At 35.8% G+C, this 13,599-nt stretch overlaps 2 non-coding genes across 2 annotated transcripts; both read left to right on the forward strand.

Moving 5' to 3' along the window:
- Window positions 1-757: 757 nt before the first annotated feature.
- LOC112792861 (small nucleolar RNA R71) lies at window positions 758-861 on the forward strand. Its single transcript, XR_003197582.1, has one exon. It is a non-coding gene; the product is annotated as a small nucleolar RNA R71 (small nucleolar RNA).
- Window positions 862-12,240: 11,379 nt separating this feature from the next.
- On the forward strand, window positions 12,241-12,344 carry LOC112793813 (small nucleolar RNA R71). Its single transcript, XR_003198505.1, has one exon. It is a non-coding gene; the product is annotated as a small nucleolar RNA R71 (small nucleolar RNA).
- The last annotated feature ends 1,255 nt before the right edge of the window (window positions 12,345-13,599 follow it).

Genomic DNA, 13,599 nt, shown 5'->3' on the forward strand with positions numbered 1-13,599 from the left:
TAAATCAATGGCCTTGCACTCTCCTTTTGGATTATCTTCTGTATTACTTGGGAGAATACTAGGAGGAGTTTCAATGACTTTCTTACTCAGCTGGCCCACTTGTGCCTCCAAATTTCTAATGGAGGATCTTGTTTCATTCATGAAACTGAAAGTGGCCTTTGACAGATCAGTGACTATATTGGCTAAATTAGAAGTGTTTTGTTCAGAATTCTCTGTCTGTTGCTGAGAAGATGGTGGATATGGCTTGCTATTGCTCAGCCTATTGCGTCCACCATTGTTAAAGCCTTGTTGAGGCTTTTGTTGATCCTTCCAGGAGAAATTTGGATGATTTCTCCATGATGGGTTATAGGTGTTTCCATATGGTTCACCCATGTAATTAACCTCTGCCATGGCAGGGTTCTCAGGATCATAAGCTTCTTCAGAAGCTGCCTCTCTAGTACTGTTGGATGCGTGTTGCAATCCATTCAGATTTTGAGAGATCATGTTGACCTGTTGAGTCAACACTTTGTTCTAAGCCAATATGGCATTCAGAGCATCAATTTCAAGAACTCCTTTCTTCTGAGGTATACCATTATTCACGGAATTCCTCTCAGAAGTGTACATAAACTGGTTGTTTGCAACCATGTCAATGAGTTCTTGAGCCTCTTCAGGCATTTTCTTCAGGTGAATAGATCCACCTGCAGAATGGTCCAATGACATTTTCAAAAATTCAGAGAGACCATAATAGAATATATCTAATAGGGTCCATTCTGAAAACATGTCAGATGGACATCTTTTGGTCAACTGCTTGTATCTTTCCCAAGCTTCATAGAGGGATTCACCATCTTTTTGTTTGAAGGTTTGAACATCCACTCTCAGCTTGCTCAGCTTTTGAGGAGGAAAGAATTTATCTAAGAAGGCAGTGACCAGCTTATCCCAGGAGTCCAGGCTATCTTTAGGTTGTGAATCCAACCATATTCTAGCTCTGTCTCTTACAGCAAAAGGGAAAAGCATGAGTCTGTAGACTTCAGGATCAACTCCATTCGTCGTTACAGCCTCACAGATCTGCAAGAACTCAGTTAAAAACTAATAAGGATCTTCAGATGGAAGCCCATAAAACTTGCAGTTTTGTTGCATTAAGGCAACTAGCTGAGGTTTCAGCTCAAAGTTATTGGCTCCAATGGCAGGAATGGAGATGCTTCTTCCATCAAACTTGGACGTTGGCTTTGTGAAGTCACCAAGCATTCTTCTTGCATTATTATTATTATTTTCGGCTGCCATCTCCTTCTCTTGTTCGAAAATTTCTGAAAGGTTATTTCTGGATTGTTGTAATTTAGCTTCTCTTAATTTTCTCTTCAGAGTCCTTTCAGGTTCTGGATCAATTTCAACAAGAGTGTCTTTTTCCCTGTTCCTGCTCATATGAAAGAGAAGAAAACAAGAAAAGAAAGAGGAATCCTCTATGTCACAGTATAGAGATTCCTTTATGTTAGTAGAAGGAGAAAGGGGGGGAAGAAGAATCCAAATACAAGGGATATAAGAAGTTCGGATTCTTTAGATGAAGAGAGGTGAAGAGAAGTGTTAGTAATTAATTAATTAAATAGAATAAGAGAAGAGAAGAGAAATTTCGAAAATAATTTTTGAAAAAGAGGTTAGTAATTTTCGAAATTCAAAGACAAAATATAATTAAAATTAAAATTTAAAACAAAAAAAGAATTTTTGAAAAAGAGAGAGGTATTTTCGAAAATTAGAGAGGGAAGAGTAGTTAGGTGGTTTTGAAAAAGATAAGAAACAAACAAAAAGTTATTTAGTTGATTGAAAAAGATTTGAAATCAAATTTGAAAAGATAAGAATATAGGAGGTTAGATAAGATATTTTGAAATCAAATTTTGAAAAAGATAAAATTTTGAAAAAGATAAGATAAAAGATAAAAAGATTTAATTTCAAAATTGACTTAACTAACAAGAAACTACAAGATAAGATTCTAGAACTTAAAGATTGAACCTTTCTTAACAAGAAAGTAACAAACTTCAAATTTTTGAACCAATCACATTAATTGTTAGCTAATTTTTGAAAATTTGATATAAAGATAAGAAAAAGATTTTGAAAATATTTTGAAAAAGATTTTTGAAATTTTTGAAAAATATATAAAAAATGAAAAAGATATGATTTGTGAAAAAGATTTTGAAAATATAAGATTTTTAAAATTGAAAATTTGACTTTGACTTGTAAGAAACAACTAATTTTGAAAATTTTTGACTAAGTCAACTCAAATTTTCGAAAATTTGGAGAAAAATGAGGAAAAGATATTTTTTTTATTTTTGAATTTTTAAAGAAAAACACAAAAATGACCCAAAACATGAAAATTTTGGATCAAGACACAAGATGCATGCAAGAATGCTATGAATGTCAAGATGAACACCAAGAACACTTTGAAGATCGTGATGAACATCAAGAACATAATTTTGAAAAATTTTCTTTTTTTTTGAGGCAAATAAAACATGCAAGACACCAAACTTAGAAATCTTTAATGCATGGAAAATATGAATGCAAAAGTGCACATGAAAAACAACAAACAACACAAAACAAGAAATTATCAAGATCAAACAAGAAGACTTATCAAGAACAACTTGAAGATCATGAAGAACACTATGGATGCATGAGATTTTCAAAAAAAATGCAAGAAAAATTTTAAAAGCATGCAATTGACACCAAACTTAAAATTTGACTCAAGACTCAAACAAGAAACACAAAATATTTTTGATTTTTATGATTTTCTAATTTTTTTGTATTTTTATTAAATTTTTTTCGAAAAACAGTATTAGAAAAACGAAAAAGAAAAGAGAAATTTTGAAAAAGATTTTTGAAAAGAAAATTACCTAATCTGGGCAACAAGATGAACCGTCAGTTGTCCATACTCGAACAATCCCCGGCAACGGCGCCAAAAACTTGGTGGACGAAATTGTGATTCAATTGTTATTCCATTTTGCAAAATTCATTGCTTTTCATTCCCTGGTAATTGCGCCAAAAACATGATGCCAATACCATAGTTCACAACTCCGTTCAACTTAACCAGCAAGTGTACTGGGTCATCCAAGTAATACCTTACGTGAGTAAGGGTCGATCCCACAGAGATTGTTGGTATGAAGCAAGCTATAGTCATCTTGTAAATCTCAGTTAGGCAGATTAAATAGTTTTGGGTTTCGAAAATTAATAGTAAAAAGAAAATAAAAGGGATAGAAATACTTATGTAAATTAATAGTGGGAATTTCAGATAAGTGTATGGAGATGCTGTGCTCCTCTTGAATCTCTACTTTCCTATTACAGTCATCCAATCCTTCCTACTCCTTTCCATGGCAAGCTGTATGTAGGGCATCACCGTTGTCAATGGTTACATCCCATCCTCTCAGTGAAAACGTTCCTATGCTCTGTCACAGCACGGCTAATCATCTGTCGGTTCTCAATCAGGTTGGAATAGAATCCCTTGATTCTTTTGCGCTTGTCATCACGCCCAGCCTGCAGGAGTTTGAAGCTCGTCACAGTCATTCAATCCCAGAACCCTACTCGGAATACCACAGACAAGGTTTAGACTTTCCGGATCCTCATGAATGCCGCCATCTATCTAGCTTATACCACGAAGATTCTGTTGGGGAATCTAAGAGATATGCGCCCGGCCTAGAGTAGAACGAAAGTGGTTGTCAGTCACGCGCGTTCATATGTGAGAATGATGATGAGTGTCACGGATCATCACATTCATCAAAGTTAAGTGTAGCGTATATCTTGGAATAGGAATAGAAGAGAATTGAATAGAAAGTAATAATAATTGTATTGAAACTTGAGGTACAGCAGAGCTCCACACCCTTAATCTATGGTGTGCAGAAACTCCACTGTTGAAAATACATAAGTAAAAGGTTCAGGCATGGCCGAATGGCCAGCCCTCTCCATGATCAAGTGACCGAATAGTCAAGAGATTAAACTGTCAAAAGATATCTAATACAATAGTTAAATGTTCTATTTATAATAAACTAGCTCCTAGGGTTTACAGAAGTAAGTAATTGATGCATAAATCCACTTCCGGAGCCCACTTGGTGTATGTTTGGGCTGAGCTTGATCTATCCACGAGCTGAGGCTTTTCTTGGAGTTGAACTCCAAGTTATGACGTGTTTTGGGCGTTCAACTCCGGATCATGACGTTTTTCTGGCGTTTAACTCCAGACAGTAGCATGTACTTGGCGTTCAACGCCAAGTTACGTCGTCAATTTCCGAATGAACTATAGACTATTATATATTGCTGGAAAGCTCTGGATGTTTACTTTCCAACGCCGTTGAGAGCGCGCCAATTAGAGTTCTGTAGCTCCAGAAAATCCATTTCGAGTGCAGGGAGGTCAGATTCCAACAGCATCAGCAGTCCTTTTGTCAGCCTTTTTCAGAGTTTTGCTCAAGTCCCTCAATTTCAGCCAGAATTTACCTGAAATCACAGAAAAATACACAAACTCATAGTAAAGTCCAGAAATGTGAATTTAACCTAAAAACTAATGAAAACATCCCTAAAAGTAGCTCAAACTTACTAAAAACTACCTAAAAACAATGCCAAAAAGCGTATAAATTATCCGCTCATCATGAGTAGAAGAAAAGAAGAATAAGAATGAAGAAGAGAAAAATTCGAACACAGAGGAGAAGAGAGAGTTCGAATTTTTAGATGAAGATAAGTGTTAGTAATTAACTAAATAAATAGAAAGAGATGAAAGGAAGAGAATTTCGAAAATTGGTTTTGAAAAAAAGGTTAGTGATTTTTGAAAATTAAGAGAAGAAATAAAATTAAAATTAAAATTTGAAATAATTAGTTAATTAAAAAGAATTTTGAAAAAGATGGATGAATTTTCGAAAGTTAGAGAGAGAAAAGTAGTTAGGTGGTTTTGAAAAAGATAAGAAATAATAAAACAAACAAAAAGTCAATTGGTTAGTTGAAAAAGATTTGAAATCCAATTTTTGAAAAGATAGGAAGTTAGTAAAGATTTTTTGAAATCAATTTTGAAAAAGATATGATTTGAAAAAAGATATGATTGAAAAGATATTTTGAAAAAGATTTGATTTTTAAAATTAAAATTGATTACTTGACTAACAAGAAACTAAAAGATATGATTCTAGAATTCAAAGATTGAACCTTTCTTAACAAGAAAGTAACAAACTTCAAATTTTTGAATCAATTACATTAATTGTTAGTAAAGTTTTCGAAAAATCATGAAATAATGATAAGAAAAAGATTTTGAAAATCAATTAAAAAATATATTTTCGAAAATATAAAAGAAAAATTAAAAAGATTTTATTTTTGAAAAAGTTTTGAAAAGATAAGATTTTTAAAAATGAAATCTTGACTTGACTAACAAGAAACATCTTATTTAAAAAATTTTTGACCAAGTCAACTCAAAGATTTCAAATTTTTGAGTAAAATAAGGAAAAGATTTTTTTTATTTTTGAATTTTTTTATGAGGAGAGAGAAAAATACAAATATGACCCAAAACATGAAAATTTTGGATCAAAACCAATGATGCATGCAAGAACACTATGAATGTCAAGATGAACACCAAGAACACTTTAAAGATCAAGATGAACATCAAGACTTATTTTTGAAAAATTTTCAAGACAAGAAAAACATGCAAGACACCAAACTTAGAAATTTTTAATGTTTAGACTCTAAGAATTCAAAAATGCATATGAAAAATAACAAAAGACACAAAACAAGAAAATATAAAGATCAAACAAGAAGACTTACTAAGAACAACTTGAAGATCATGAAGAACACCATGCATGAGTTTTTTGAAAATATTTTTGAGAAAAAAATAAATAAAAATATGCAATTGACACCAAACTTAAAAATTGACTCTAGACTCAAACAAGAAAGACAAAATATTTTTGATATTATGATTTTTTAATTTTTTTGTATTTTTTTTCGAAAATTATTTTTTTGAAAAACGAAAACAAAGAAAAGAAATTTTGAAAACATTTTGGAAAACAAAATAAGAAGAAAATTACCTAATCTAAGCAACAAGATGAACTGTCAGTTGTCCAAACTCAAACAATCCCCAGCAACGGTGTCAAAAACTTGGTGCACGAAATTGTGATCATCAACAATGGCGCCAAAGACTTTGAGCTCTCAAACGTGAATCACACTTTGTCACAACTTCGCACAACCAACCAGCTAGTGCACTGGGTCGTCCAAGTAATATCTTACGTGAGTAAGGGTCGATCCCACGGAGATTGTTGGTATGAAGCAAGCTATGGTCATTTTGTAAATCTCAGTCAGGCGGATTCTAATGGTTATAATGGTTTTCGAATATAAAGATAAATAAAGCATAAAATAAAGATAGAGATACTTATGTAATTCATTGGTGAGAATTTCAGATAAGCGCATGAAGATACTGTATTCTTTTTGGATCTCTGCGTTCCTATTGCTTTCATCCAATCATTCTTACTCATTCCCATGGTAAGCTGTATGTTCAGGTTTCACCGGCGTCAATGGCTACCTCCTGTCCTCTCAGTGAAAATGGTCCAAATGCGCTGTCACCGCATGGCTAATTATCTGTCGGTTCTCGATCATGTTGGAATAGGATCCATTGATCCTTTTGCTTCTATCACTACGCCCAACACTCGCGAGTTTGAAGCTCGTCACAGTCATCCCATCTCAGATCCTACTCGGAATACCACAGACAAGGTTTAGACTTTCCGGATCTTAGGAATGGCCGCCAATAATTCTAGCTTATACCACGAAGATTCTGATTAAGGAATCCAAGAGATACACACTCTAGCTCTCGCTTGTAGAACGGAAGTGGTTGTCAGGCACGCGTTCATAAGGACGGATGATGATGACTGTCACGGATCATCACATCCATCAGGTTGAAGTACAAGTGATATCTTAGAACAAGAATAAGCTTGAATTGAATAGAAGAACAATAGTAATTGCATTAATACTTGAGGTACAGTAGAGCTCCACACCTTAATCTATGGTGTGTAGAAACTCTACCATTGAAAATACATAAGTGATGGTCCAGGCATGGCTGAATGGCCAGCTCCCAAAACGTGATCAAAGGATCAAAAGATAATCCAAAGGATGTATAATACAATAGTAAAAAGTTCTATTTATACTAGACTAGTTACTAGGGTTTACAGAAATAAGTCTAAGTGCAGAAATCCACTTCCGAGGCCCACTTTGTTATGTGCTTGGGCTGAACTTGAGCTTTACACATGCAGAGACTTCTCTTGAGGTTAAACGCCAAGTTGTAACAAGATTTTGGCGTTTAACTCTAGATTGTGACGTGTCTCTGGCGTTTTACTCTAGAATGCAGCATGAAACTTGTGTAAAATGCCAGTTTGCATCGTCTAAACTCGAATAAAGTATGAACTATTATATATTGCTAGAAACCCCTGGATGTCTACCCTCTAACGCAATTGAGAGCGCGCCATTTGGAATCCTGTAGCGCCAAAAAATCCATTTCGAGTGCAGGGAGGTCAGAATCCAACAGCATCTGCAGTCCTTTTTCAACCTGAATCAGATTTTTGCTCAGGTCCCTCAATTTCAGCCAGAAAATATCTAAAATCACAGAAAAACACACAAACTCATAGTAAAGTCCAAAAATGTGAATTCTGCATAAAAACTAATAAAAACATCCCTAAAAGTAGATAGATCATACTAAAAACTACCTAAAAACAATGCCAAAAAGCGTATAAATTATCCGCTCATCACAACACCAAACTTAAATTGTTGCTTGTCCCCAAGCAACTAAAAATCAAATAGGATAAAAAGAAGAGAATATACTATAAATCCAAAAATATCAATGAATATTAGTTCTAATTAGATGAGCGGGACTTGTAGCTTTTTGCTTCTGAACAGTTTTGGCATCTCACTTTATCCTTTGAAGTTTAGAATGATTGGCATCCGTAGGAACTCAGAGTTCAGATAGTGTTATTGATTCTCCTAGTTAAGTATGTTGATTCTTGAGCACAGCTACTTTATGAGTCTTGGCCATGGCCCTAAGCACTTTGTTTTCCAGTATTACCACCGGATACATAAATGCCACAGACACATGACTGGGTGAACCTTTTCAGAATGTGACTCAGCTTTGCTAAAGTCCTTAGTTAGAGCTGTCTAGAGCTCTTAAGCACACTCTTTTTGCTTTGGATCACGACTTTAACCACTCAGTCTCAAGCTTTTCACTTGGACCTGCATGCCACAAGCACATGGTTAGAGACAGCTTGATTTAGCCGCTTAGGCCTGGATTTATTTCCTTGGGTGCTTCTATCCATTGATGCTCAAAGCCTTGGATCCCTTTTACCCTTGCCTTTTGGTTTTAAGGGCTATTGGCTTTTTCTGCTTGGTTTTCCTTTTCTTTCTTTAAATTTTTTTTTGCCATTTTTTTTGCAAGCATTGTTCATCACTGCTTTTTCTTGCTTCAAAAATCAATTTTATGATTTTTCAGATCATCAATAACATTTCTCTTTTTCATCATTCTTTCGAGAGCCAATAATTTTAACATTCATAAATAACAAGATCAAAAATATGCACTATTCAAGCATTCATTCAGAAAACAAAAAGTATTGTCACCATATCAATATAATTAAACTAATTTCAAGGATGAATTCGAAACTCATGTACTTCTTGTTCTTTTGTATTAGAAACATTTTTCATTTAAGAAAGGTGAAGGATTCATCGAATTATTCATAGCCTTAAGACATAGACACTAGACACTAATGATCATGTAATAAAGACACAAACATAGACAAACATGAAACTCAAAAATCGGAAAACAAAGAGATAAAAATAAGAAATTTAAGGAATGAGTCCACCTTAGTGATGGTGGCGCCTTCTTCTTGAAGGACCAATGGTGTTCTTGAGTTCCTCTATGTCTCTTTCTATCCTTTGTTGCTCCTCCCTCATAGCTCTTTGATCTTTTCCAATCTCATTGAGAATGATGGAGTGTTCTTGGTGTTCCACCCTTAATTGGTTTATGTCAAGACTTAATCCTTCTAGAGAAGTGTTTAGTTGTTTCCAATAGTTGTTTGGAGGAAAATGCATCCCTTGAGGCATCTCAGGGATTTCTTGATGATGAGCTTCCTCATGTGTCTCTTGAGATCCATGAATAGGCTCTCTTGTTTGCTCCATCCTTATCTTAGTGATGGGTTTGTCCTCTTCAATGAGGATGTCTCCTTCTATGACAACTCCAGCTAAGTTGCATAGATAGCAAATGAGATGAGAAAAAGCTATCCTTGCCAAGGTGGAGGGCTTTTTGGCTACTTTGTAGAGTTCTAGAGGGATGACTTCATCAACTTCTACCACCTCTCCAATCATGATGCTATGGATCATGATGGCCCAATCCACAGTTGCTTCGGATCGGTTGCTTGTGGGGATAATGCAGCGTTGGATGAACTCCAACCATCCTCTAGCCACAGGCTTAAGGTCCAATCTTCTCAATTGAACCGGCTTGCCTTTTGAGTCTCTTTTCCATTGAGCTCCTTCCACACATATGTCCATGAAGACTTGGTCCAACCTTTGATCAAAGTTAACCCTTCTAGTGTAGGGGCGTGCATCTTCTTGCATCACAGGCAAGTTGAACGTCAACCTTACATTCTCCGGACTAAAATCTAAGCATTTCCCCTAAACCATTGTAAGCCAATTCTTTGGGTTTGGGTTCATGCTTTGATCATGGTTCCTAGTGATCCATGCGTTTGCATAGAACTCTTGAACTATTAAGATTCCGACTTGTTTAATGGGGTTGATGAGAACTTCCCAACCTCTTCTTCGTATCTCATGTCAGATCTTCGGATACTTATTTTTCTTGAGCATGAAAGGGACCTCAGGGATCATCTTCTTCTTGGCCACAACTTCATAAAAGTGGTCTTGATGGGCTTTTGAGATGAATCTCTCCATCTCCCATGACTCAGAGGTGAAAGCAATTGCCTTTCCTTTCCTCTTTCTTGAGGTTTCTCTGGCCTTAGGTGCCATCAATGGTTATGGAAAAATGAAAAAGCTATACTTTTACCACATCAAACTTAGAATGTTGCTCGACCTCGAGCAAAAGAAGAAAGAATAGATGAAGAAGAAGAAGAGATGGAGGAGAGGGAGAGTGGTGTAGGTTTCGGCCAAGGGGGAGAAGAGAGGGTGGTGTTGTGTGAAAATGAAGAAGGATGGGGGGTTTATATTGTGGAGGGAGAGGGGTTAGGGTTCAGTCATTTAGGGTGGGTTTGGATGGGAAAGAGATTTTGAATTTGAAGGTAGGTGGGGTTTATGGGGAAGAGTGGATGGAAGTGAGTGGTGAAGAGGTGATGGGGAAGAGTGATTGAGGTGATTGCTGAATGATGTTTGGAGAAGAGTGTTATGAAAAGGTGTGAGAGAGAGGGAGAAGGTAGGTGGGGATCTTGTGGGGTTCACAGATCCTGAGGTGTCAAGGATTTCTCATCCCTGCACCCTTTAGGTGTGTAAAATGCCCTCTGTATGCAATCTTGGCGTTTAATGCCAGACTGATGCTTGTTTTTGGCGTTAAATGCCAGCTCTATGCTTGTTTCTGGCGTTAAATGCCACTTTGCTGCTTGTTTCTCGCGTTTAACGCCAGCTCTCCTCAGGGTGTAATCCTGGCGTTTAAATGCCAGACTGCTGCTTGTTTCTGGCGTTCAACGCCAACTTCATGCTCTGTTCTGGCGTTAAACGCCAACCAGATGCTCCTTACTAGCGTTTAAACGCCAGTAAGCTCTTCCTCCAGAGTATGCTTTTTCTTCTGCTATTTTTGATTCTGTTTTTAATTTTTGTAATTATTTTGTGACTCCACATGATCATAAACCTAATAAAATATAAAAGAACAACAGAAATATAGATAAATAAAAATTGGGTTGCCTCCCCATAAGTACTTCTTTAATGTCAATAGCTTGACAGTGAGCTCTCATGGAGCTTCACAGATGTTCAGAGCATTGTTGGGACCTCCCAATACCAAACTTAGAGTTTGAATGTGGGGGTCCAAGACCAAACTTAGAGGTTGGTTGTTGCCTCCCAACACCAAACTTAGAGTTTGATTGTGGGGGCTTTGTTTGACTATGTATTGAGAGAAGCTTATCATGCCTCTTTTCTATGGTTGCAGAGGAAGATCCTTGAGCTTTAAACACAAGGTATTCCCCATTCAATTGAAGGACTAGCTCTACTCTGTCAACATCAATCACAGCTCCTGCTGTGGCTAGGAAGGGTCTTCCAGGAATGATGGATTGATTCTCATCCTTCCCAGTGTCTAAGATTATGAAATCAGCAGGGATGTAAAGGCCTTTAACCTTTACCAACACGTCCTCTACCAATCCATAAGCTTGTTTTATTGACTTGTTTGCCATCTCTAATGAGATTCTTGCAGCTTGTACCTCAAAGATCCCCAGCTTCTCTATTTCAGAAAGTGGCATAAGATTTATACCTGATCCATGAGGTATTCTTCATTGGGATTTACGTCCTCCCCTTCCTCTTTAGATTTGGCCATTTTGATTATATCAATGGCCTTGCACTCTCTTTTTGGATTCTCTTCCCTATTGCCTGGGAGAGTACTAGGAGGAGTTTCAGTAATTTTCTTACTCAGCTGGCCCACTTGTGCCTACAAGTTTCTAATGGAGGACCTTGTTTCATTCATGAAACTTAAAGTGGCCTTAGATAGATCAGAGACTATGGTTTTTAAGCTAGAGGGGCTCTGCTCAGAATTCTCTGTCTGTTACTAAGAAGATGATGGAAAAGGCTTGCTATTGCTAAGCCTGTTTCTTCCACCATTATTAAAGCCTTGTTGAGGCTTTTGTTGATCCTTCCATGAGAAATTTGGATGATTTTTCCATGAGGAATTATAAGTATTTCCATAGGGTTCACCCATGAAATTCACCTCTGCCATTGCAGGGTTCTCATGATCATAAGCTTCTTCTTCAGAAGATGCCTCTTTAGTTGGATGCATTTTGCCATCCATTCAGACTCTGAGAAATCATGTTAACTTGCTGAGTCAACATTTTATTCTGAGCCAATATGGCATTCAGAGTATCAATTTCAAGAACTCCCCTTTTTTGAGGCGTCTCATTACTCACAGGATTCCTCTCAGAGGTGTACATGAATTGGTTATGTGCAACCATGTCAATGAGTTTTTGAGCTTCTACAGGCGTTTTCTTTAGGTGAATGGTTCCACCTGCAGAATGGTCCAGTGACATCATAGAAAGCTCAGATAGACCACCATAGAATATATCTAAAATGGTCCACTCTGAAAGCATGCTAGAAGGACACTTTTTGGGCAACTGCTTGTATCTTTCCCAAGCTTCATAGAGGGATTCACCATCTTTTTGCCTGAAGGTCTGAACATCCACTCTAAGCTTGCTCAACTTTTGAGGAGGAAAGAACTTGGCCAAGAAGGTCGTGACCAGCTTATCCCAAGAGTCCAGGCTATCTTTAGGTTCTCAGTCCAACCATGTTCTAGCTTTGTCTCTTACAGCAAAGGGGAAAAGCATGAGCCTGTAGACTTCAGGATCTACTCCATTAGTCTTAACAGTATCACAGATCTGCAAGAATTCAGTTAAAAACTGATAGGGATCTTCTGATGGAAGTCCATAGAACTTGCAGTTCTGTTGCATTAGAACAATTAGTTGAAGCTTCAACTCAAAATTGTTTGCTCCAATGGCAGGGATTGAGATGCTTCTTCCATAAAAATTGGAAGTAGGTGTAGTATAATCACCAAGCATCCTCCTTGTATTGTTATTGGGTTCGGCCATGTCTACTTCTTTTTTGAGATTCTCTGTAAAGTTTTCTCTGGATTGTTGTGCTTTAGCTTCTCTTAGATTCTTCTTCAGAGTTCTTTCAGGTTCAGGATCTGCTTTAACAAGAATGTCCTTGTCCTTGCTCCTTCTCATATGAAAAAGAAGAGAATAGAAAAGAAGAGGAATCCTCTATGTCACAATATAGAGATTCATTTATGCGAGAAGAAGAAAAGAAGAATAAGAATGAAGAAGAGAGAGTTCGAATTTTTAGATGAAGATAAGTGTTAGTAATTAACTAAATAAATAGAAAGAGATGAAAGGGAGAGAATTTCGAAAATTATTTTTGAAAAAAAGGTTAGTGATTTTTGAAAATTAAGAGAAGAAATAAAATTAAAATTAAAATTAAAATTTGAAACAATTAGTTAATTAAAAATTTTTTTGAAAAAGATGGATGAATTTTCGAAAGTTAGAGAGAGAAAAGTAGTTAGGTGGTTTTGAAAAAGATAAGAAATAATAAAACAAACAAAAAGTCAATTGGTTAGTTGAAAAAGATTTGAAATCCAATTTTTGAAAAGATAGGAAGTTAGAAAAGATTTTTGAAATCAATTTTGAAAAAGATATGATTTGAAAAAAGATATGATTGAAAAGATATTTTGAAAAATATTTGATTTTTAAAATTAAAATTGATTACTTGACTAACAAGAAACTAAAAGATATGATTCTAGAATTCAAAGATTGAACCTTTCTTAACAAGAAAGTAACAAACTTCAAATTTTTGAATCAATTACATTAATTGTTAGTAAAGTTTTCGAAAAATCATGAAATAAAGATAAGAAAAAGATTTTGAAAATCAATTAAAAAAATATATTTTCGAAAA

The sequence above is a fragment of the Arachis hypogaea genome, chromosome 3, assembly GCF_003086295.3.
Source record: "Arachis hypogaea cultivar Tifrunner chromosome 3, arahy.Tifrunner.gnm2.J5K5, whole genome shotgun sequence".
Lineage (NCBI taxonomy): Eukaryota > Viridiplantae > Streptophyta > Magnoliopsida > Fabales > Fabaceae > Arachis > Arachis hypogaea.